We start from the raw sequence: 27,431 nt of genomic DNA, 5'->3' as shown, positions 1-27,431 counted from the left end.
ACCAAACCAAGCCTACAACATCTCTATACTGTGGAATAATTTCTTAGGATAATTTCTTTAGTCTGGAGATATAAACAAGATCAAACATTTTTGATGGTTTAGAAGAGCCAAATCTATCTCTAAGCAATGGGGCACTGACCTCTCTGATCACAGAAGAAAGGACTGGGTTGTATGATATACAGATTCAGATCTCATAAACTTTTCTACCTACTTCTTTTATTTTTAATTTTTTTCCCACGAAATTCAGAATTGGCACAACATTTTTTTTAATCTATCTCATAACAAATTTTGTACATAGGCAAATAAAACCCAGGAAAATAACTCCCCTTGTGAAATGTTAGCCACTCAAACTGTCCACAGAATGAATTGCCTCATGTACTTTTTAGCAGATAACAAACACTAATGCTAACACAACCCTTCAGTTACATCTCTAAAACTGAATAATTACTTAGTGCATTCCACTTCAAAAAGGACTTGCTACTTTTGTGTCAAGCGAAGTCTGGAGGCAACAAACAATCAACCCAAGCACTTAACATTATTGATGCTGTTGAAAATATTACTATTTCTAGGTGAAAAAAATATTAAAAAGCACAGATCTATTAAGTATTTTGGTATTTTTTATTAATAATTAATTTTTAAAATGACATTTAGAGTTTTCCTTATTTACTGCTCTTGTTTATGCTGTTTGTTGTTTAGGCACCAGACAGAAATAATGATAATGGCCAAGTCAAATAATTTGAGATGTGAAAGTCTAGTAAAGGCAGATGTCGGGTGGAGACCTTGGTTGCTGCATTATCTCACAGGAAGAATACCAGAGTGCAACTATAACTAGTAGATATCTACCTCAAAAAAAAGGCAAAATGAATGAATTTGGACAAAAAAATGAGTTATCCCTTCAAGCACAAAAACCCCAGACATATTGAGCAATTAAAAGCTGCAAATTTAGGTGTCTTGGCAGACATAACTTTAACAAATGAATTTACGTTTGGAATTACACTACCACATAGTTTTAGTGCTTTTATGGAAACATACTAGTTAACATAACAGCTGCCACATCACATGGGGTTTATGTTTTAAAGGGACCCTTCTAAAATAACTCAAATTAGCAATGTGCCCAAGTATATTTGGTATATAATCTGACCCATATTCTCATTATGTTTTAAAATGTAATTTGCAACAGTTATGCCCTGATTTCCTTTGACTTTTAAATTAATTCTTGTGAAAACGATGAAGAAGGTTAAAAGTCTTGGCTTTGGGATCAGGGCCAAGGGGCACTGATGAACATATTAGATGATGAGAAACAGAACAAAATGCTACAGAAACAATTGGAAATAAGATAAAGCCTAAGGAGGCTAGTGAGAAGATGGTCCTTTGAGTTGGAGAAGAGAAATATATGTGAATGCTTTGGAACAGGCCCCAGTTCATAATGATGTTGATGACTGTAAGGAAATTATTTGATGACATCTTTTTCTTTTCATGTATGTGTAATTTTTCACGAGATTACGCTTGGCTGAAGAAACTGAAGAGTTCTAAGACACTTCATCACTGCACATTCCTGGCCACGTTTAGATTTCTTAAGAACCAGCAGATTTCCATTGCCTTCCTTGTCTTAAATTTTGCCAGATTTCATGAAAGAAGAAGAAATTAAAGTCTGATGGAAAATTCTTTAGTAGTGAAATAAATTCTGTGCCTCTAAATTAAATGAAAAAGCCCAACTAATTAAATGCCCCACAGATTTCCTTACATGTCAAAACACACTCTATGATGTTGGCATTGCTTAGGATAATTGAACAAAATTTGAGAGATGAAAGGGTTTTTTGGTAAATTATTTGTTTACTTAAAAATTCATCTTCAGAAGAGTCACAACTGTTCACGAGTTCTACACAGATTGAAAGACCTATTTTAGATGAAACAACACTGACAAAATGTTTCAGAAATGATGAAACAGTTGCTTACAACCTGTTCAGAACACTGAATTTTCTGAGACACTTGTTTCTGAATGGGTTTAAGGACTAAAGAAAGATTTGACTTCAAATTCATTTATTCTCATCTCTGCTTTTTCTCTCCTTCTTTTATGACTTCAGCACTCCAGTGACCTAAACCATAACCAGATTTAAATGTCTCATCTGCCTCTGAGGACCTAAAAATACAACATTTGCTGCTTTCTCACAGTTTTGCTTATTTCCCAATGTTTGCTTATCTTCTCCAATAGGGCATGTGTGTTTTCAAGGAAGGTTATTCTTTGTACTACTTTTTGATAATAGTCCATCTTGAATGATTTACCTGACTACTGACTGACCCCTTCAGTAAGTGCATGTAAGCCAGGAAACATATTCAAAATCACAGTTAAATTTTAAACTGAAGACTTAACATCTTGGGCATGAATATCAGGCAATAATTCTGTGCTTTGAGCCATTTGTTTCCCTGACATATTTAAATACTGTCCAGAAATAGGACATTAATTTCTGAGTTTATCCATCTGTTAGGAAAATGCATTTCAGATTCTCTCATTCCAGTCTGTTTCTCTAGTAAAAAACTCAAGTCTTACCAAGAGTTTCACAAAAGTTATGAAATGGTGAGAAGATAAAGGCAATATATCCTTTATGGATTTCTTTCCAACAGGTTGCACATTGTGCCAGAAACAGAATTCCCCAAAAACCTTGAGTCAACAGAATAAGAAATAACCACTCTGTAGGACTGAAAAGTAGAGAGCAGAACTGTACAAGATGAGGAGAAGAAAACTGATTACATATGATGTCAAAGCACATGCATTTATGTGTCACAGATCTCTATATTACCCCATATCTGTTTCTTTAAGCACAAAAACCATTTCTCACTCCCTTGCTTTTGTAGCCTGTGACCTCAGCTTCCATTGCTGTATATATATTTGTATTTATATCATCACGTGAAGGAGTGTGGATTTTTAATTTTTTTAATAGTTTTAGGATCTCAGCACGTGAGCTTCACCGATTATAGTTTTGAATATTAGCAACATTTTTATTTATATGTTCTCTGACTAACAAGGTCTTTCTGCTGCAACTGAACTACATTTTGCTACAGCAGCATGAAATTTCATTTACTTACAAGAATCCTGTTGACTCATTAACAGGAATATATCCCTAGGTCACATTAATGCACTTCTTACTGTAATTTGCAGATGGTTAGACAAGTGTCTTTGTACTTCTCCATCTTCCTTTACAGCACATGTAGTCTCACAGTGTCTAGAATTATTGTAAGAGATAGACATTTTAAATCCTTTTTCCTTTCTTTTGACTCAAACTTTTTATGTGCATCTATTCTCCCTCTCATTTTTTTTTCTTTTTAATTGTACATGGCTGGTTTTAAAGTGGGTAATCATTTCGCACTGTGGTGCTTCTAACTACTTTAGAAGGCTTTCTCTAATTCCTTTAATACTCAGAGAATCACAAACACTGCAGGATCCACTAAGGTTTTAACAGTACAGTGAATCTACTTACAGGAATAGCTCAGAAACAATGTATTTTCTGTGCACCAAATAAAAATATGCATACCACTCCACTATCCCTGAATTTGAGAGCTGTTTCTGATTACTGATTGAAAATTCCCTCTGTTCTTCATTAAAGACTGAGATTCTTTTAAAATGCTTATTTACGGTGGCAGTCCTAAGGGGCAGGCTATGTATTTAACTGCCTACAGCTTCAAATCTCTTTCAACATGAGGCCAAGTCTGTGTTAGGTAACTTGTTGGGTGAGTGGTGCCACATTCCTGCTCTGCCTATGGGATAAAGTAGCCGTGGCACAACATGGCTCATTTGTTCCTAGACTATCATTAGCATTAATGAGCTTTGCATGTATACTTCAAGGAGAGAGAGGCAAATCATAGCTTCTCAGGCTTAATGTTTTCAGGGGTCCTCTCTGTGGCTGAAGTTCGTACTTTTTGAGCCAAATCTCGCGTGCCTGTGAAAAGCTTAGGTAAACAGGCCATGTGCAGGGGCTTTGTGATGGACTGAGAGTTGGAATACACACACACACACACGCGCGCGCACATACAGAGATACACATGCTCTCCAGACTCAAATATGTCACTGCTGCTTATGTGAGGCAGCAGCAGTTCCCTCCTGTGGAGGGGGTATACATTAATTTTTTCCTTGACCCTGTCCCTTTGTCAAACTCAGCCCTTTCTTGCAAACCCTATAAATCTGCTGTGAAGACATATGCCATCAAGCAGGGTGAATGAGCAGCAGGGATCCCCCTTCATGACCTTTCCTTTGCATGACTTCTCTGTCCCCAACTAGCTGAACCATTGTATTCAGGACCCTCTGCCCTCACAGGGAAGGGCGTGATTGTTTTGGAAGGAAAAAGCAAAAACCAATGCATAAATAAGAGACACAGAAGGCTATCTGATAATCTGTTAGGTGAAAATATAAAATACCAAGGCACAACACTTAAAGTAACTGAGATTTTTTTGTTCATAGCATGATTTTCAAAAAGCACAGAGTCAGAAAGAGACCTTGCACACTGCATTCTGTCCTGCCACTCCATTTTACCCTTATGTGTTCCTTTTATCTGCATTGGAAACAGGAACAAAACCACTTTTCAGTATCATTAGCAGAGGGGAGCACAGGAGGTGTTAATAAACATAAAGCTCAATTGAGGACTTCAAATTACTGACTAGGTCTCTGCCCAAAGGGTAATTCAGACCCTGCTCAGACTGAAAACATGCATTCCATCATGCAACATACAGTACAGTCACTTCTGTATCCATATCAAGCCCCCATTTTCTAAGTGGCATAGTCTCAACTGTTCCTATTTCTTTGCAATCTTGGGAGGTGTGGATAGGTGCAAACAGCAGTAGGTCTGCAACTGCAGCATGGCAATACAGGGGACTGTGGCTTTTCCTGTGAATCTGTAACATATATTTTATCAATTTACATAAAATTAAAAAAAAAACATTTTACCACCTATAACAATTTACATAAAAAAAAAAAAAAAACATTTTACCACCTATAATTGGAATTACATGAGGTTGAAAATATCTTGAAATTTAAAGAAAGCAACTTGTGATAGGCAAGGAAATAGGTGTTTGACTGAACTCTTTGAGGAACGTACATAGAAATATATGGAAAAAAACAGAGGGAATATATTCAACATCTGGCAGGCCTTTCTCACTTTATGGAAGACAGAATCATAGATAAATTCAAGTGTTCTCCACATTGCCTGGGTGCCCTCAATATTCAGCAAATTATTTTGAAATTGCCATTACAGGATACACCTGCTCAGTTTAGCACAGCTATTTGGAAGTGGTGAGTGAGACACCAAGCTTCAAAGATGTGTTTGGTCTCATTTAGTCTAAGCACTTGTTTACACATCTCTGTTAGGTCTGGTATGAGCCCTCTCTGTCCAGTATCAGAATGGACCACTGGAGGACTTACTTGTATTAGTAGTTAAGCGTATGCTGCGTCAAGGATTTTGGAAAGAGTCTCTTTCATCTTTGTCCTAACAACCAAACTACACATTCATAGTGTCTGTCATTTTCAAGTTCCTTCTGCAGTACATTTTCCAGTAAGTAGAAACAATTCAATGAGGCATAGAAAAACCATCTTCCCAGCCTGAGACGCGGAGGCACTCAAAAGGGTTAACGAAGGAGTCATGTCCAAGCTGTATTCAAAATGTTACAGAATAAAAACTTAAGCTTAGCTTCCCCAAACCCTGTTTGAGTACCCAACAGTGGACCAGTGTCTTCCTAGCTTTGTGTATAAATTCAATCAGAGACCCAGAAAACCCTTCAAAATACAACAATATTTGGATCAGGCACTTTTTTGCCAAAAGCAACAACTTTGACAAATCAGCATATTCACTGGGAAAAAAAAATCATGTTGACAAAAAAAATCTTGATCACCCTAATTGAAAACTCTGGCCTGGGCTGTGAATCTCTCCTTTGGTATGCAATTATAATGGGTAGCAGTCAACACAAAATCTAAACCAAAACCAAAACCACTCTGCATCTTCTCAAGTTCTGCTGCTTGAATTAAATTACTAGAGTCTGCTGTAAAACAATAATGATTTCTACTGTCAGAAACAATGTTTCAAACAGATGTGAACCACACAAAGCATATGTGAAAAACGTGTGATCTGCACACTAAGGTCACAGAAGCCATTTAGACACCACATGTGAAATATGTGAAACACATGTGGAGGCATGATGCAAATTCACATTTAGTTTGTCCTTTGGCAAGTACCAAGATCATAGGCTAAGAGAACTAAATCTCTCTGAGGCAAACTTTGTGCCTGTGAAACTTTCAATCTTTATAAAAGATTAACTTTCTAAGAAATTCCCACAGGGCAGGCTTCTTAACCCCTCAAATTATCCATTGCTAATGCTGCCTGATACATCCTTAGTGATGGAATACTCTTGTTACCCTCTTTCTTAATACCTACTAAAGCAAAAGGTTAACAGCTCTCTGCCATCTGCTGTTGAAGAGCTAATCCTCGAGTGCTAATGCTGTCCTCACCCAGTGGGCTTGTCTTGCTTTATCCAAGCATGTGGCAGTGTAGAACAGGGCACCAGGCAAGAGAAAAATCTCATTGGAGGGAGCCTGAGGTGTCAAAAGTTGCTCACAGATTATGTTTAGTTAATGGTGATACTAATGCTGAGGATTTGGCTCAGGGTGCCATTCATCTCACCTAAATTCACGGTCAAAACTGTTATTTCTAAGCCAGCTGTCCAGCCCCTGCTGTCAATGTAGAGAGACTCCTTCCAAACCCCATTTACTACAGGATGGATGAACTTCTAGACAGTCAAAATCAGAGGGCACGTTGGATATACCCTGGGCAGGAAGAGCCCCAGCCCATGAGCCAGCACCACCCATCTTGTCTACAGAAGCTCAAAGAGACCCAAGCTTTGTTTCAAAGCAGAAATCTCAACAGTGGGCAAGTGTCCCCATTGTGCAGGATCTACTCACAGCACCTTCAAAAGGAGTTTCTGATACACCCTGTCCCTGCAGCAGGGAGGAGCCTGCCAATGGGCTCAGAACAATCAGGCCCCAAGGAAAACCCTGTGTGGAGTAATGCTTGGCTTTTCATACTCATTTTCTCTCCTCTATGTCCCTAGAAATCCTGTGCTGTGGGAAATTGAAAGGTCTCCACCCTCCTCATCTTCTCAGCCACTTTTTCATCGCCTCAGCTGCACCACATGTGAGCTTGATAAAGTCAGAATTCATGTGGCTGAGAAAAGCTGTCTCTGTCTTGCAACTCCTCTTTATGTAATGACCCCAGTGGAATGATTCAGGAGAATAAAGGTTTTTACATGGGAAAAAGTGTAACAGATTCTGGACCCTTTCTTTCATTGCCACTTCTCCAATAAATCACAAAAGTCACTCTAATGGTAAAATGAGGATAACATACCTGGTCCTGTTCTAACTGAAGACAATGGCAAGCTCCCCTTTGATTTTAAAACAAAAAAGTTAAAACACTTAAAAGAAAAACACAACACATTAACAAAGAATTTAAATTTAAGGATAGCATTATTTTCATATAGATTCACATGCACCCACTATCCGTCTCAGTTGCACATATTATGATGCCATACTTTAGGAAAAAATTGTTTATGAAATATTCATGGCAAAATAAATAACATCCATAAAAAATCAATTTTGAAGTCAATTTGATTTTTATAATTTTTAATACACATATCTGAGGTGCAGAGTGAAAAAATAACTAAGACCTTAGCAGACTATTATAAGCTAGATAAGAATTTACAATACAAAATGCAGCACCCATAAGGCTTGAAGGATGATGTCATATCTTAATTATGTTAGCATTTAGTGGATATACATCAGCTCCACATCTTCAGATATTCAGAATTTACTGTGCCCTTTCTTTGACCCTGAGGGTTTTTTTTTTAGACAACTGAAGTAGGAAGAACATATTCAAAGCAGATTTTCTTTCGATAGTCACAAAATGACCTCAGACAACAGGGGTTCAAGTGAACTTTGGTTTTGGCTATTTTTCCATCTCTGCTGCTTGCTAAGAGTTTAAAATCACAAGTGGCTGATGATTCTCAGCTCCTTTCAAGGATCTGCTCCTATACCATCAAAAGCCACATTGTCATTGTTTTCTGTCAGTCTTGAGGGTGCTCAACATATCAAAAATTGGAGGACTGAAAACTGAAGATATTTTGGTTCTAGATTTGATATAACTCTGCAGGATCATTTGAAGATTAAAGAGTGTAGCACATACAGACATATAGGTTTGCTGCTTTTTAGAAACAAGCTCATTCCATCATTCCTATATCAGTCTGTGAATGTACATAAGCGCTTCCCAACATGCAGCCACTGGAAAACCAGTCTTTTCTTTGTAAAACAGGATTCTACATATTTAGTCAATTTTTCCATACATAAAAAGATGCACTCTCTAAGACCACACCATATTTAAAACTTTTTTATTTCTTTTGTATAGGACTGCTGGGGAAACAAGCATAGGAAGGACTCTTGCAACAATCATCAATATCTGCTCTTAACTTTTATTTTTTAGGAGCTTGGCTACAAGCCCACAGAATTAGTCAAATCTTGTGTTTCAGGAGATTAATGAAGTTTGGAAAAGGAGCAAATGTGTCTGAACCTCTTCCAGCAATTATATTTTTTGATTTTTGTTTAATAAAGACAGCTTTTCTTTCCAGAAAGGCTACAAAATGACATATATGAAATGGAACTACAGTAATTCATTGTTCTAAGACTGCTTTTCCCAAAGCACTATCATGACTTGTCTATCAGACACATTCTTGCCTTGGGATGCAAAGACACTTAACATACATACCCAGTATAACTGCAGAAACCATGCCTTTTTATTCCTGGGAGTCCTAGCATCCCTTCCCTGGGACTAGCCCCAAAAGAGTTTTCCCACAGCAAATCTTCACTGCATTCTGTTGCAAGGATTTGCACCCACCATCCACAGAAGAGAAAGAAAAACCAGGGCAGGAGGGGAAGGACTGTGTGGTTTGTGCAGTTCTGACCTCAAATATCATATGTGCCATGAGATGCTGGAAGGTCAGAATGTCACCCATTCCATTAGTCAGTAGTGCTGCATAGATGTGGAAAAGGAAAATATGCATATAAAACAAATAGAGGTGAAGAAGGAGAGGGAAAAAAAATTATATCTATCTAGCAATTCTTTCTACCCACTCTACAGACCCACCTCTGAGCTTGGATCTGAGAGGCGAGAGTGCAAATAAATGTGCTTCCATTTTCTTTTTTTTTTTTTCTTTAACCACACTGTGTTCCAAATGAAATTTTAATAAGGGTACTCTCCCTATATTTCCAAATAGCTTTGTTTTGTATCCATAGAGAGTGGGGGAAGGAGGGGGGTGGAAACCTGAAAAAAAGACTCCAAAGTGATTAACTCTGAGATAATGAAGTCCAGTTTTCTATGAAGCACACGTCACGGAGTGAATTGCTCCTTGCTTTGATTTGTGCTTGAAATGTGAGACACACTGATTCCCAGATGGCTGTTTCATTGTGCAGAGAAGCAGAGAACACATACATTTCAGTTAACTTGCATATCTTTTCATTTATTCATATAATTGTGATATATATTCCATATTCTAGAATGAACCAGATGGTGAAGGGAAGGCTTACAGTGCAGCAACATTCCCATTCAATAACCTTGGCTGTCTGCACCAAACTCTTTACTGTGCCAGGTGTTAACATTTGGCTGCTAAAATTTTGCTCTCTGGAACACACTGGGTGAAAGAACTCACAATCTCACATATTCCCTTCTTGATATGCATAGTAAATGCCCTGTCATGCTAATAAGAGTTGCAGGTACACATCAAGGCTGAAATGTGCACTCCCTAATAGAAGCCATATCTGATGTTACCATGATAAGATTTCACCATGACACATTAAAAAGCATTTCTAATAAATAAAGCTTTGCGTAGGAAAGACTGCAAGTTACATTTTCTGAAAAGTTCATGGGAATTCAGCCTGTACTCCTGTTTAACAATAACGGGAGTGGTGTGTGTAATTCCACCCACAGAGCCGGATTAGCTGAAAGGATTTATTTTCAAGCAATGAAACTGCTAAATTCTGGTACCAGCAACAGAACTGTCTGCCAGTATCCTGTAAGCCTTTATTTCCCTAAGGCCCATAGCATATGACATGTTTGGATGATGTTTAAACCATCCCCTTGAGTATGTTCATCTTATGTATTTTTATTATTCTTTTAATTATCTGCATATATATATTAATTCCAGAAAGTACAAACAGGCTTCACTGTCATTTCTCCACCACACTTTATATTATAACATCACTCACGAATGCTAGTTACAAGTTTCCAGGCAGACATGCGGTTGATCTAAATTTGTGGGACAACAAAATTCAGATATCTGCTTTCAATTTGTGTGCATGTTTCGCTCTGTTATTTTCTTTTTATGGTAGTATTAATTGTTACCAGAAGTCTGTATGAAATGAGTGAGGATTCAAATGCTGGAATGCAGACATCAGAAATGGCTGTTTCACTTGCTGTTAAGTGAAACGTGTTCAGTTAGTTTATTATTTAACTTGAGTATAACAGCTAGAGATCTGAGTTTTGGACATGGAAGAAGAGCCAGGAGTCTTCCCTGACATGCAAATTCAGATGCCCAATGCTTATGTAGTCACTTAATTGCTTGGAAGTACATATAAATGTATAATTTCCAGAAGTACAGTCTCTGGATTACTAGTTGTTTGGGTTTTTTTTAATCACTGTGCCCAGATTAGTGAGGGCTAAACACTGTATTAAGAGAAAGAATGAGTGGCTTTATCCACATGGCTGGATATCAAAATGGAACTGTTCCATAAATGGTCTGATCCAGGACCTGCTGAAGGCAGTAAGAGTCTTTCCATTGAGATCAGTGGGTACTGTTTAATTACTAATTGCTGTATTGCAACACCAAAGGGATGAGTAGTTCCAAGCACTGATTACCCATCACTGAACAACTGTCTCTGCAGAATCAGCGGAGGGAGTCAGGTCTACCTCCAGGCAGGTGCCTGAAAGGCAGCAATTTTTCAAGTGTGTTAGTCTATTAATGATCTAAAAAATAGATGGTAATTAAGCAGTGGTGCAGGTTAACACACATAAGGAAATTTTTATCCCAAAATCTCTGCTTCTCTGCTGCTGCTGTCCCTCATCCCAGAAAGGCGCAGGTTATCTAAGGATTTAATTGTAAGTGATTTTAAAAAGGTGTAGGCTATCCAACATATTGATTATGCAGTCTAAAATTCTCACTGCCCCATGGAATACATGCCTAAATCTCCCTTGGAGGTAATCTTAGGAAACCTGATGAAGGCCTGGGACTGCAAGAGCCAAGGAAGGGTCGTGGCCAGCATTTCAAGCAGCAGCCTTGTAATGTGAATCTGTCACTGGGGACCCTTGGGTAGAACCCAATCAGGTGTAGGGAGCCCAAGCTAGGACTTTCCACAGCAGCTTTTTTTGTGCTTCATCCTTTTTGCCTGTTTGAATTACACACCTGAGCCCTCTCCTTCATTTAAGGTGTATTAATTGGTAAGAGCTCACAAAAGGATCTAAGCATCAAGATTTATCATTGCAGTGTGTCATAAGTTAGCTGCTGTACTGAAACTGTTTGTCTCCCAGGGAAGGAAAAGTAACACGTGGCTGAAGTCACTTAATATTACATACCTCAGGACAGACAGGAGTCTACATTGCCTGTACAATCACAGCAGAAGGCTTGCTCTGAATCATACAAGTACTTAAATCATACAGTTCTTAAATCCAACCTCTCTCCATTGACACTAAGGGCAGCTAAAGTACAAACAACACAAATTTCTAACATTAGGTGTTAGAAATATCTCCTTCCAAATATTATCCATCAATTGCACCACTCTAGAGTCACTGGCCATTTTCCTATTGTGGCCTAGGAGTCAAAGTCATGCTGCTCTTACTTGTGACAATGACTTGCAAATGCAAGAATCCAGCACGCAGGGTGCGTTTTTGTGTTTTGCCACTATAGATAATGAAGGCAGGATGCAAATTTTGTCTGTGTGCCCTCCTGATCTGATTCAGAGTGAATGGGAATCCTGTTATGCCAGGGAACCAGTTAATGACAACTTGCACAGCTTCACAGAAAACTTTAGTTTTAGAAGGAATATAGATTTCCCCTTTTGTAAGTAAGACAGTGGTAAAGTCAGTGCCACAGATAAAGACAAGGTAGGAAGGATTATTCCCGATAGACACAAATTCAAACCCATGTCTTCTGTTTTACTTAGAACAATGCTCATTTAGTGAGGCTTTACTCCAAGCACACTGCACAACTACATTGCTACATGTCCTCCCATCATCATACCTATACAGAGTAAATGCTGCAAATATATGCATCCAGGACAGAGCTCAATCACTTTCTCTCATAAATGACTGACAGGCTGATTGCATACAGGCAGCAGTCAGCCAAAGCTCTGGTAAGGGGCCATATGTTGCTAGGAGACAAGGCCTAATGGCATGGGGAGGTGTATGCAGGGGAGGTGATGGAGCTGGGGATCAGGGCAGGGAATATAAAAAGAGGAAGACCATTTTGTTTTTATCTCTGTAGCATAACCAGTGCATAAAAGCCTCCTTTCTTTCATGCTCATACAGCAGGAAGCTCCATCTTTCTCTGCAAATGTTGCTGTTCACCACGCTCATATAGTCGAGGGAAAACTCGTGGCACCACAAGTTCACAGTCCACATGTAAGCAGGCAAGTAAATTCAGACAAAGGGAAACTTTTTTTAAAAAATAGTATTTTATTTACTTATTTAATATATATAAAATAACTGTAGGTAGAGATTGAGTTTTATGCCCAACTTAACTTGTAACAGTAGAAGCCTTTCAAAGGAGCTGAAGGTGGTAGTCTGATGCATAAAACAGGAAGACGGCTGCTGCCATAAACAGTCATATTAGTGCTCTGGTTGACAGATGGACTAGCTGACTGAAAAAAAGAGAAGAAAGAAAAAATGAACTGTGATGGATGCAGCAGCTAATTATCAGTGAGTCAAAAGCCTCTCGTGATTGAGGTGGAAGAGTATTTGTGAGATGCAGATGTACAGTGATTGTTCTTTAATTATTGCTATTACCATTTTAGAGAAGGGCAACAAAGTCCTGAGTAGAAAGTAACACAAAACAAAAAGAGACATAATACAGAAAAACAGAGGGGAAATGGAGCATTCTGAGAATGAAATATATACAGTACTTTTTTTCTCTTTGAGGTAGGGATGGAGAAGATAATAGTCATCTCTTCTGGTTATATCTTTAAAAGGCTCTTCACTATTGTGTTTTGTTCCTTTTAGAAATGCATAAGAGATGAGATGAGAACCCTATGAAAAAAAAAAGTACACTGCTTATTCTATTTAAAATTTAGCATTCCATTTGTGGCACTTTTCATTCTAAATGGAAAAATTCAGAAAAAATACTTCAATGCAAAAAATCATATTAAAAACCCTCACTTACATGTGGTTTTGTCCTATGAGCCTGTTTTGTGGATCACTTTAGATAGGGATCATGCAGTGTTTCTATAAAAATATAAAAAATAAACTTAGGAGAGCAAGAAAACTGTATCTATCCAGATAATAAACCAGGAACCATTACATGCCATGTGGAAGACAACTGTCTATTTTCCAACCAAAGAATCTGAAAGGAAAAAGTCCTTTTATTTTGTAAAAGTATGTTTGATAGAAGTATGGTAAAGCAAACATCAACAGAGGATCTTGTGGCTTGAAAAGAAGAACCATGAATATTAATTCAGGAAATCAACACAAGAGATGTACAGAGCACACTGTTCATTAAAAAAAAAAAAAAAAAAAAAAAAAAAAAAAAAAAAGAAAAGGTGATAAGCCACTGATGTGCCAGAAAGAGACAGAGCAAAGGCAACAATAATGACATGATTCAGGTATGTAAATGAAAACACTCCTGGCAAGAAAAAGTAAAGAGAAGCTGATAAAAGTAACCTCTTTTAGTACTTTCTACTAGTACTGTGCCTTTTGCAATGTGCCACTTTAGAAAAGCTGAGATCACAGCAGATCTCTGGATGTAGATCAGGCTTTATCAAAGCCTTTTGCTTTGTCTGTATGTTGAACAGAGAGTTGTATTTTAACAAATGCAGAAATAATGAGGGTTACAGATATCCAACGTAAGCACAAAAAGATACACTGCACTCCAATATTTCAAAGCATTCAGACTCACAACTGAAGCAGCACTGAGGATACACAAATTTCCAACATGTAGTCATCAGGAATTCTGGTAGTAAGGAGTCTCAGTCACATATCTTTCCTCTTTCTCATCTCAAGCAAAAGGTAGCATTCTGCAGAAGTTTAAAAGTGGCATGTAGCTATTACACACACTTCCCTATATGTATGTATGAATTGGCATTTTAAAACCATTTTTAAAAAACCCTCAGTCTATTTTAAATGAAACTAAATTTTTTGCCTTTCTACATGACTATACATTATATCACTTTACTAAAGGACAATACACCTGGTCTAAATCACACATTTAGATATGTTAGCGCTATATCTGAATACAAAGATTAATATTATTTTAGCTAAAATAATTTGTTCCTTTGGTGGGTTTTCTCCTTGTATACCTCTTCCTTTGGATTTCAAATTGCAAGTTAAAATAACTGCTTCAGTTAAGCATGGACAAATTTAACCTCTTTAGTTTTCATGAAAGCTTCTTGGTCTGTGTATTATTTTTCTCCACATAAAACTTTACGTTTTCATGATAAGCAGTGAAGTAGTTGGTCTGTTAGCTGGCCCCTCAAAAAAGTTGTTTATATACCAAAAATGGATGACAACATCTCGCTTGAGTCATGTAATTCCAGCATCATGGAAATACTCTTGTAACTCCTTTCCCTTCATTCTGCCTTTCCTCTTCTGCTAATAGTCTTCAACTCCTCTCAACCTTCTTTTTCACCAGATTTCAAACTGGTATGCTTCCTGAATATACAGGAAGCATATTGCCACTGGAAAGCTCTACTCACACAAATTTTCACATAGGATATGTAAAATAAGACCTTTGTATGTGCATAAAGTACCTTTGTATCTATACATAGCAAAAGCACTATATATGCCTAAAAATACAATCCCTACATCCACATAAAAATTAAATTCACTGCTCATGGTGACACAGAATTGATCAGCTGTTTTTATTTTTATTTTTGATGCAGTTTTGCAACTAGAAACATAAGGGATGTGCCTTACTGAATGTAGAACTTAAGCACATTTTGCAAAGCCATGATCATTCTCCACAGTAATTTCTCATTTTCATTGTTCGGAAAGTGAACACCACAGAAGTTGTTCTATACTCGGTATTGAAAAAAATTAAACAGTTCTGAGAAATAATTCAGTAATACTACTTCTACTACTGAAAGTTAGTATTATTTTCACTGAGCTCCTTTCTACCTTCTGAGGACATCCAGGAGATATTTAAAGCCTAAAAATCCAAAATAGCTGGCCACAAGATGACCCAAACCAGGGAATTTAAATTGGTAGGCTGACCAGGAAGTGTAACATATAAACAACTAATTTCTTGCTGGAAGTACTTCAGGTATCTGTCTTTTAAGAAGAAGCTTTGGAAGAAGATTCTGCTAAGTCCCAGCAGTGGAATTCAAGACAGAAAGCAGTTTTGAAGGTATTAGAAATGCTTTTTTCTTGAGTCTTATACCATTGTACCCTGTCTAGACTGTTTTAAAATATTAATTTATCAGAGAGAGGGTCCATCATCCCATAAGCCATGCAGTAATGCAGCCATAAAGACACCCAGGAAAATCACAAAAAGCCATATAAAGGCCAGATTCTGTTTGTAAAAACGAGCAGAAGGAGATGCTTAAGATATTAGGATGTATTTCTAATCAAAACAAGGAAACATTCTTCCTACTGTTAAGTTATTGTACTCCTTATGTGAAATACTGTGCATGATTCTAATAACCCATGTTAAGAAAATATTAATTTAAATTGTAACAGCTACACACAGCAGCAGCTGAACTGATTAAGGAAATAGGGTTCCTCTTTTATAAGCTATGCTTACTTGGGGGTACAAAGTTTTTTCCACAGTATTAACAGAAATATCTATACTGGCAAAATTTCTGTGCAGTAGATTGGTCTTTGAGAGTTGAGTTTATTAGAATGACTAGAATGAAACAAACTACTAGTGGAAGGGAGAAATGGGAAACAGCTACAAGGGACAAGGCAGAAGGGACGTGCATGTCTTCTAGAAACAAACCAAGAGGATAAATGTCAAGGAGTTAAATAAACTATTTAAGAAATGGAAAATTTTGGTGTTAGGAGATAGGTCTCAGTGATCATGGGAATCTTTACAATCTTAAATCCTGTGCTTAATATAATACCAAAGAGGTGTGGCAAGATTTCAAAATTTTCTCCTTTTGGCTTTCAAATAATGCCTTATCCTAGTAAATATTGTTTTAAAAAATAAATAAAAGGCATAAACCAGACACTTGCTAGCACTTTGCCCAGTCAAGATGTCATTCCTTTCCCTTGTCATTGAATTATTTCTCCATTTAATGATATCCAGTGCAAGTATGATCTGTGGTTATGAAGTTTGATTAACCACTTAAAGCAGACAGAAAAACTTTATTGGTACAATATTTGCTTTTGCATGTGTTGAGTAGTGTATAACACAGACATCCAGTTGTCACTCGTCATAAATCTACAAAAGCACGTCTACCATACTGCATGTGAATACTTAAAGCTACAGTCACAAATTAAACTTTTATTGGTGCATCTATTTTCCCACTGAACAAAACAACTACAAAGCAAATTGAGAGCTGCCAGGATACCGCTTGAGCATTAACTTGGTAGCTGTCTCCCCACTGTGCTGGCACAGTTTTAACTCTTCTTCCTACTCAAGAGTCTTGCAGCAGCAAAGCCAACAGCTGTGGCCCAAAGGCAGTCGAGTTTGGCAGTCACACCCAGATGACAACCTCTATCCCTTTCCAATAGCAGCAGCAGCAGCAGCGACATCTGGATCTATTGACAGCTCCAGGGTTTCTCTCTTGGCTGGGTTCCTCCCTAGCAGCTGTGGAATTGTCTCTATTGCTGTCATGAGGCGGGGCTGCTGTGAGGATAACAGTGCTCCCTCCTCCTGCTGCGATTATGAGATTCCTCACTGTGTGCTTCTAATCTGTCTCTCTCCTCAACCACATTGCACTGAAAATGGGAAGGGAAGGGAAGGGAAGGGAAGGGAAGGGAAGGGACCCACAAACATTTCCATTTTGTTGCCCATTTTTCTAGAATGATCTATTCTCGACCTTTCAAATGCACTTCCTACTTTTGCAGCACATTGGTTCTGGCTGCAAGAACAATTTCAACTTCCCAAACAGACTACTGGGTTATTGGATACTGATGACCTACAGATGACAAGGTGGGATGAGAGGGGATTGTAACTGATATACTACTAGACCGAGAACAGGGAACAGTAGTTGGTGCAGCAGAAATCCAGAGTGAAGGAAGGAGTCCTCATTTGGGCTTGCTTATCACCCCTAGCCCAATATCTGTGGCAGGCATGCCTGAAATGATGAGAGGTGTTGCGGGGTGCAGGTAGACCAGAAATGAAAAGGAGAGATTGGAGGAAAAGTCAAAGACAAGGGTTTTGGTGAAGACCTCAGTAGAAACAGGGGATTGACTTAGAAAGTGAAAAAGATTAAGCTGGCCTTGCAACACAGGACACTTTCAGGGTCTTTGTTCTTTTTAAAGAAAACAACCACCAACCTCAGTCACCATCTTTGCAAAATATTGTTTGGGAATTTAGCTAAGACTTATTATTCTAACCACAGTCTATTGTCTGAAACCATGTTCAGAGCTTTAGAAATTTAAAGATAAGATGCTTCAGAGTGTATAAGTGCCAAGAACATAGAGGGCTGTCCTCTCCCTACAAATAACGACTCAGTAATAATTTGGTGAGCCCAGCAATACAGTCGTGACATCAAATGCTGTGTTAAACAAGGAAGTCTCCTGCTCATTTGCTGTAGTTCTCTCACACAGTGTTCATGCTTCTTTTAGGAGTGTCTGATCACTACGTGAGACCTAGAGGCAGGAAAGCCAGACAAAAATCTGAGGCTTACTAAAGCTGGAAATCTAGACTTAAAATTCTATACAAAATATAAATTATTAGCACTATAGTGAATCATATATCATAACATAAATTAATAATATATTACTCAGTGAAATGCTAAGTGTGATTTTTAATACTATATGACAGATTTTTTAATTTATGAACTGTCTATTAAATTTAAAAATCCTTCAATTTCTTTCTTCTCTATCATATATTAAAGTCTCCTTTTGTCTGAGTCTCCTAATCCTTCATTTATTAACAATACTACTCTTTCTCTTTTCTATTATTGCTTTTGGGTTCTTTCCTTTCATTATTTCCTTTATTTTCCTTTTACTTTTCAAGACTCTTGATATTCAATTTTCATGACAAAATTATGTAAGAATTAGGCCCAAATGTTTTCTGTCTTTCTTCCATGTATATAATATCTTACATGAATATATTAAACTCATATATGTCATTCTTAGAGTGATCCATAAATAATATAAAATAATAATAGGGCAAATAATATCTATCACCTGTAGTAGATAAAATATGGTGGCTTCTCTCTGGAGTTCTTTCTTTTCTACTGGCTTTAGTACCTAATAATTAGTAGAATGTGGACCCCAGATCCAGATAAGCCTCAGTAGAAGGATTTTTGCCTGCCAGATACCTACTATATAAACATTTAAATATGTATCTATGTTGATTATAATTTTCTCAATCTCTGCTAAATTGAAACCCAGGTCAAAAAATACAAGGCTAACATTAAAAAAAAATTTTAAAAAATTGCTTCCCTTGTAATTATATTCCTTTGTGCAAATGTAAATTCCCATAATCAAAACTGCACATAATTGTTAGTTAGTTGCCTTAAGCACACTGATTTGTGGTTTTTTTATAAAAGTCACAGTTTCTTTATAATATGGTTACCCTTGGGAAGGTCCATAAATAACATGATTTTTCAGAACTCAAATTTTTCTAACTGTATCATACATAAAAACTGATGTTTTCTAAATGTTTTTGTGATATTTTTTCTGCTTCAACCACAGAGTTTATCCATAGGGTTTTGAATGAGTGTTTAAATTAGAGAAGACCCAGAGTGCATCTCTGCAACCCCCACATTATTTAGCAGTCCACTGCAGCAGCAAGAGTTGCAGGAGGGTTTGTGCAGATCCTTTGGGATACCCAACACCAGCAAAGCCATGTCTAGCAGTCACCACTGAGCTGTTCTACACAAAATTTTTGATCTAACACATCCAAACAGGATGAAAGAGGAGAGGGCTTTGTAATACAAGTGGCATAAATGATCACATCAGCAGGGTCATCTGAGCAGTATCCCTAGCTAGTAAAGATTTTTCCTAGTGCTTTCCCAAGTAGAAGGGAACAAATGGTATCCACAATGCTGTTACTATCAGTGATTTGTGAAACATGCCATGTGGTATATGGATGTCATAGTGTAGTGTGCAGGAGAGATTTGCAAGCCGTTAAAGGAATTATTCTATTGTGAAGCACATGAATAAATTTAAGCACATGAGTTTCAGCAAGTGAATTGAAACTATTGTGGCTGCTCCTTTTATGTGTGTCTTCTTGTACTTTTGGGTGCTAATTTTTAATATAGATCTTTATTATTTAACTGAAAAAATTCTCAGATCTTAAGATGGTTCCTGGGCAAGTACCTGAAGACTGAAATATCTTTCATTGATAGGCTCTAAAAACCCATTGGCTTGCATATTCTCCTGCTGAAATGCTTGAGTTTTGAACTGACACCAAAGAGCAGTTCAATTTTTAGTCTGGTCTTTTGTCCCTACATTGTGTCTGCCAGCAATGGTGTCAGCTGTGATCTAGACACCTGTCTGTTGGAAACTACACTGAGACCACAAACTCATTTCATACAGATCACTGAAAAGACATTAGATGGCAATAATTGCTGTTACTTCCAACCTGGATTAGATTTGAAACAACAACCTAGGATTCATATTCTATTACTGGTCCCCGGAGTTGTTCACTACTCTTGGATTCTTTCTCTGATGTTGTGGTATGTATTCTTGAAGTAATATATCAGACTCCTGATTCTGTGCACAAAGGGAAGAGAATTCATAGGAATAATTCTTCAGTGTATGTATCTAAAATATATATATAATATAAACCGAATCTATTTTAGGAACATTAAAATTCTGATACCTTCCTAGAAAACAAAAATTTCTGCCCTTCTCAGCTTAGGGTCATTTGAAAGGTTGCTGCCCCTAACAAGTTTAGGTTTGGGTTATTTTTATCTGCAGCACACATAGTGCAGACCCAAGTATTTCTGATGTTTCTGAGTACCAGGACAAGATCCTGAGTGGGACTAAATACACTGTTGGAATAAATCCTCTACTGCAATAGATGGATTTGCACCAGTAAACACCAGCAAGGAATAAGGAACATGAATTCTTGAGATATCCTAGTTGGGAGAGGTATATGTGTTAAAAGAATATACATATTGGTATCACCAATAATCGTAAAAGATTTTGCATAGACGTATATGGGATCAAATAGCCATCATAACTGACTATTTTATAACTCTACTGTAAACTCTATTTTAAAGGTACATATTTGACCTCACAGTAAATTAGGACTGTGACAAACAGCATTTTTGCTCTCGTATTTTTTCAGCGAAACCCAGTGGATTTAGCACTGCTCAGACCTGTATTACATCTACACACACAAAAAAAAATCAGCAATAGAGCAATAGGATACATTCATTTCAGAAGTGTGTATCGTCTAAACCTCTTTTTAGTTAAAAAAAAAAAAAGGAAAATCAAAACCCTGAGTCCTAGATAATACTTTCTCTACACTGCTGTGTTTAACTGAGAGTTCATGTTTACAGCTCAGTTAAAAAGCTGAGGAAATAGAGCTTTGTTACCCAGACACTGATGAAACTCTAAATAGCATTGCAGGCAGAGCTGCATAATGAGTACATATTAAAATGTCTTTGGTGTCTTCTGAGAGTGCAGAGCATTACTTGTTACTCTGACCATAAACGTATAACAATTGCGGTTTTGTGAAATAAGTTGAAACCTCCTGCAGTCTGAAATACAGAACAATGCAGATGACTAATTTGAATCAACGAGGTTCCACGTGGCATGTCACAGTGGGATTCCTAATGATCTTCTACAAGGATACTGTTTGTCTAAGGCTCTCATTTTCCATCCTGTGAAGTGTGGATGTGAACTATGCTGAAAATAATACGAGGCTAATTACCAACCTTGTCAATGGCAATTCACATACAATGATAAACCGTATTTCTAAAAAAAAAAAAAATTTAAATTAAGCCACATATCCTTTCAGTAACAAGGACACTGAAACTAAAGATGGTTTCAGCATCTGTTCATAGTTTCTTTGTTTCTAACAGGATTTTTTAGGCTGGATGTCAGAACAGGTGAGAGTAAAATTAGGAAAAAAACCCAAACCTAACTACAGCTTTAAAAAGGAATATCCACAACACCATAATCTTCAGCATTTGTTCAGACTAAAACTATGAGAAAGGAGACAACAAATTTTTGTGGGAAGGATGTTTATCCATTTTTTCTTTTTTTACAAAACTTCTCCTTTTTTTTTTTCATGTATTTATAATGTAAAACTGTTAGAGAATATTGTAAAGGTCCTGTAGATACACTTTCAGTTTTAAAAAACTTTCATTTCATTTTTGTTCAGTTAATCAACTTGGTTTTTTGTTTTGTTTTGTTTTGTTTTTTGCATTAAAATTGACCATGGTACAGCAAATTAAAGTGAAACTGTCACCTTTAAACCCCAACATCCTTTCATAGACACTGAATAGCCAAGACTTCCCAATGGGACAAGAAAAAATATTTAATACACTGACAGAGGGTGATGTATGTTGGTAAATTTCCATATAATGTTCTCTGTTAATGTAAAACATTTTATCCTTCCAGTTAAACAGACACAAAACATCAAGTGCCATTTTCTATGCAAATACTAAAGCACACAGTTAGCAAGAAGTCAAAGCTGTTCTCACCTTATTGACTTACTTTCTCTGTTATCTTCCTTTGTGATACATGGCATTGGGAATGGGGAAAATGTTACTCTTCTGGCACTTATATGTGTTTTTGCCTCAATGTCTCATCTATCCTGTTGCAAATACAGGCAGGCAGATACACCTCCCTGTGCGTCATTCTGTCTACAGCTACACACAGATACACATGTATATACACATATGCAGCTTTTCTAGCTAAAAACATGCTGGTAGGTCAGAAAACTGGGCATCCTCTGAAGTATGACAGAATATTGTGTTAATTGTTATACCACTTTCGATGCAATGGAAAGCATTAGACATAAATAGCTGTGTTGCAAGCATTAGAGAATCTACCTTCTTGATATGCTACTGAATTAAAGCAGCTTCTTTTATAGTCAGTGCTTCTGTAGCATAAGTGAGTTTAGTGACAAAACAAAACAAGAGATAGAGCAATTGAAGCAGATGTTCCATGAAACTCTTACTATACAGAGCACAAGGGTCTGGCATATAGCTCATCAGTAAAACATGAGAATGTACTTGAGTAGAAAAATCACAATCTGGTACCCACAGGCTATTGCCTGCATCTCATGTAAACTGATAAATTAAAGATGCTGCACCATTTTTCCTTGTCTTTCCTTTGTCAAATGCAATCATTTAAACATGCATTTTGGTACTGGAAAACTTAAAAAATAAGCAAACATACTAACATATACCTGGCTTGCTGAAGCACAGCCTTCTGCAGACATTAGATTTTTTTCTTATCATCTCCGTGTGTATTTTTTTTTAATCTCAAATAATATTGTTTATTTTGCCTCAGGATTTGGACTTGTAAAAGCAGATTTCAAAGTCTGCCCACTCCACCCCCTCTATCGCTATTGGTGATAGTGAGAGATGTTTTTATTGAAGATTCTGCAGAGCAAAATATCCATTTATGGTCACTTTGTAAGGAACCATTTTAAAATTATGCAGGTGTTAAATAAACCCACCTAGAACCACTAATAAAAAATATTGTTATGCTATGTAAAATAAAAAGTGCTCTGAAAATCAAAATAATCAAATATAAAAAGCAAACTGTCCCCAGACATTTTGATAGACTGGCAGACAATGTAGTGCAAGTATAAAAATATTCAGTAGTGATGCATAAACACAATTTATAGGTTTTGCAAATTTGATTATATTTACATCCACAGATTCTTGCCAGATCTGGGACAGTTTTAGTGTTCTGTGCTGACAGAGGTCAGACTTAACAACCACAGATCAGAAACATGCAGCCATAATTTGGTAAAGGTTCTTTTTTTTTTTTTAGTATAATACAACTAATAATAAATATAAAAGATGAACAGGCTTTCATTTTTTTTTAACTTTAAACTTTTTATCATTATTCTTCTCTGTTCTTTATTCCTTGGAATTTTAGCTTTTGTGAAATTGTTTTATGAATGCTTAATATTCCTTTCTTGCTTGTCTCTGGCAATCTGAAGCAAAGTGGGACAAAATGCAAACAGAGCATTACCCGTTAAAATTTTAATGCCACATCACAATTTTCTAATGGAGCAATCAGAATTGCAAAACAGTGTAAGTCTACTGAAACCAATAATAAATCAGGTGCTAAGAGCAGCACCTCCTGCAAGTCGTGGACTACAGCCAAATATTGCAAGATTTACAAGGACAATTGGTTTCTTTCATTTAAAAACTTAGCACTGTCTTCTCAAAGTGCTCAAAAATTAATAGTTAACCACATCTCTTTACAGTTTGTTGTAGGATTTTAATTGGGGCACATTGAAATCATAAATGTATTAAAAACCAGGAGAGAAATGTAATTTGAAATAAGCACTGTGGCTTTAGATTCAATACAGGGCAGGATTACAGTGAAATAAAGTGCACACATATACACTAGGTAAAGTGTGCTACCATTTATTTAGTCCTTCCATTCTTTTGTTCTTATTATTGACATTACTGAAAGAACTTTGAAGCATCTTCTTGCAAATGCTTAGCCTGAGTAATGCAGACTAACTGTGCTTTTTGCTTACCAGGCAGTTTGCCAGGGGTATTCCACGTAGATTACTATCTCTTTTGCCAATTTGGTGGACATTGTAATTAAGCTGTGTGCTCACCACTGCAGAAAAAGTGACCATGTCCTAAGAATTCAAAACTACACAGAAAGCAGGGGGCAGAAAAAAAGTTTCTCAGCCTTCCAAAGATTACAAAAATACTACAAAGGCACCAGAATCCTTTTAAAGTGCAGTTATATCTGCATGAAGAGTGAAATAAACTCTTCCTAAAATCTCATTCTCAATGTCATTCTCAGCCCCATACCCTCGATGTCAAGACAGCTTTGAGTGTTTATTTTTGATGGAGCTATGGCATTTAGATTTGTTGTAGCCTTCGGCTCTCACTGTAAAGGCAATGATATTTTCACTCTGTGCTTGCCTAAGTGGATTAGGCTCTGCATTGAAACACACAAAGTATAAGCTGGAGCCTCTGCATCACAGGCCTTAGAGCTTTCTCTTCCAGGGTGAAAGCAACAGCAGCAGTGATCCCCCAGCTGTGATTTCTTCAGGGACAGTCCCATGGCTGCTGCCTACAATGCCACCCACACATCTGCCCAATGCTTTCTCTCCTAAGGGAGTGAGATTTGATGTTCTTTTGAAGAGAAAAGGTGATGCTGCTAATCCTTGATTAACTGCAGCCCATTTTCCTCACGGTCACAGAGCAGATTGAACTCATAAAACTCAGACTTGCCCAGAGCATTTGTGACCATTTCCCAGGAGTGTCTGCAGGGACTGCAGCCTCCCATGCACACATTATGCAGCCATTGGCCCCTCTTGCTTCTCATTCCTCTTGAATAGCACTTGTTGACTTAGTAGTAGAAACTGAGTCCAGTTGGATAATGAAGTGCTCTCAGAACCCACATTTTGAATAGGATGTTTTGCAAAAAGATATTTCCACAGCACACAGATGTTCCACAGGGACACAGCTTTCTGGACAGCTGTTTCAGGACAATTGTTCAAATTAATAAAGCCCCAAACTACTAATTCACAGAAGTAACCTCCTATCAGAATGGGAGTTATCAATTTCTACAAGTGAAAAAAAAAACTTCAACACAATTGAACAATTTTTATTTTAACTGTCAAGGGGATATAGTGTGATATATCCTTAATTTGTGACTGCCCATCATCTTTGAGGGTCTGGGCTTAAGTCATGGTTGGGTCACAAATAAGAATATGTTCAGTGGCCTCATCTAAGTCTTCAGCTATCCATTTCACAAACCTCCTACAATCTGACATAGTGAGCAATCTCTGCTCAAGGCCCATAACTAGAATAGCAAAGGTGCTGCAGGTCAGAACTGAGATTTATTGAAAGGGATGTGCAGAGAAGCTTAGTCCCTCACTTTCATGAGCACTAAATTCACTCAAGATTTTAATAATAAAAAATGCAGGGTTGTCTGACAACATTCATTTTTTTTTCATGAGCCTGTCTTCTCAAATTCCCAGGCTAATGCTGCACATAGTGACACAGCCAGTGTCACTCATGACAGCGTTTACCTGCATTGCAACAACATGACTTGCCTGTCAACCTTAAATGTTTGACAAACTGCTCTCTTTTCCCAAAATAAATGCATAAATAACATGAAGATATGTGAAAGTCTTGGGGCGTTTCGTTTTGTTTTTGTTTCTTTTTTTAAAGGGTAGGCATCAGGTTTGTCTGCTTTAAAGTTCTGGCTGCATTGCAGATGACCAAGTTGTGGACCAAAACATGCAAAAGGCTGAGAAGTTAATTTTGTTACTGACTTCTTCCTTCCATTTCATTCCAATATCTACTTCTACTGCATACAAAATGTCTGCAGGTATTTATCCTGAAAAATCTAGACACATATGCTATCTATATTATGTAAGCCATAAAAATGAGGAAAAAAATTAATTAAATGCTACACACTGAATAAATAAAATAATTCAAAATTATTGTATCTTCAGGTGAGATGTGACAGAAGAACTGTAAAAAGTGGGCATTTCCCTTTAAGAACTATATGTCACCAAAATCAAGAATTTCATTAACAATGATGTTATGCTTATGCTGGAAAATGGAGTTGATTCTTCATTCAGACATGTTTTTAATAAAAGCATGTAAAGTAGTAGCCATCAGGTAAAACAGGCTGCTTTTAACATGTCAAATACGATGATTGGAATCACAATACGCTTTCTGAATACCTTTCCTTATTAATTGGAATGGTGAGAGCTCTCCCCCTGTTTTAGTCTCCTATAACTACCAAGAAGATATGTACTGGTCACAAAAGAATTTGTGATGATCTCATTTCTTCCTTTGGAGATAATGCTGAGCTCTTCAGGTAGCTTGCTGTTGAACAAGATTTCACATCTTTACTCTAGGAGACAGACATTCTCACTTTCATGTTATCTCCTGCATCCTGCAGCTTTCATGTGCTTTCTTAAACACAACCACCTACAGAAACTGTTATGTTTATTTAATCAGCCTATGTGTAAAACTGGATTGCCAGAGAACATAAATAGGCACTACCTTGTCTCAAAGAAGGTTTGGACAAGCTGAGGATATGCTGGACTAAGGAAGACTGTTCAGTCTGAGTTTGGAATGAAGGAATAGGACTGCCATTAACCTAATTTGCCTGCAGCAAAATTTTCTGTAGCATTTCAGAACTAAGACTCAATATAGGGAAAAGTGATCCAATAACATTTACATGTTAATCATGAGTAGTTTCAGCTTCCACTGAATAATACTATATATATGACCCTTTTGCTTTAAGTAGCAGGGGAGCAGAATCACTGGCTGAACAGTTTCTTTCAGTCCTATAAATACCTTGCTCCTTTTATGTCACTCAATCATCAAATTCCTTTGATCAAATAATGAAAACAGTGGGTTTGAGATCAATTCTCAAATTCTACATTTATCTGCAATGAATGCTTTAGCCAACTTTATAGCCACATGCATTTTTATCATAAATCAACAAATGTACACATAAGTCTGAAAAACATGATGCCAGTGATGTAGGTTTCTTTTGTTGAGTCCTACTTAACATGTAATCTGTGTTATCTGTTCCTTCCCTTATAAGCAGGCTTGTGTGAATACAATTTTAGGTGAAAGTCTGGGAATGGTTCATGAGCTTTTGTATAGTTTTTACACCAGGAATGCAAGAACCTGAGGTGCTTTTTTATAATAAAAATTATTTAAAACTTCTGATTATCCGCACTTCTGAACTGGCAGAGAACAAAGCATAGATGTGACCTGTAAAACCAGAAACTGCAGCAGAGTTCTGTTTTCCCCTAATTCAACTGTGCTTCAGAAGATCTGTGTTCTGTACCTTCTACCAGGCAAAGAACAAATTCATAATTTAAGAAGCAACACC

Source organism: Pyrgilauda ruficollis, unplaced genomic scaffold (genome assembly GCF_017590135.1).
Source record: "Pyrgilauda ruficollis isolate IOZ18807 unplaced genomic scaffold, ASM1759013v1 scaffold18, whole genome shotgun sequence".
NCBI classification, from domain to species: domain Eukaryota; kingdom Metazoa; phylum Chordata; class Aves; order Passeriformes; family Passeridae; genus Pyrgilauda; species Pyrgilauda ruficollis.
Note: the sequence above shows the minus strand (reverse complement) of the source record.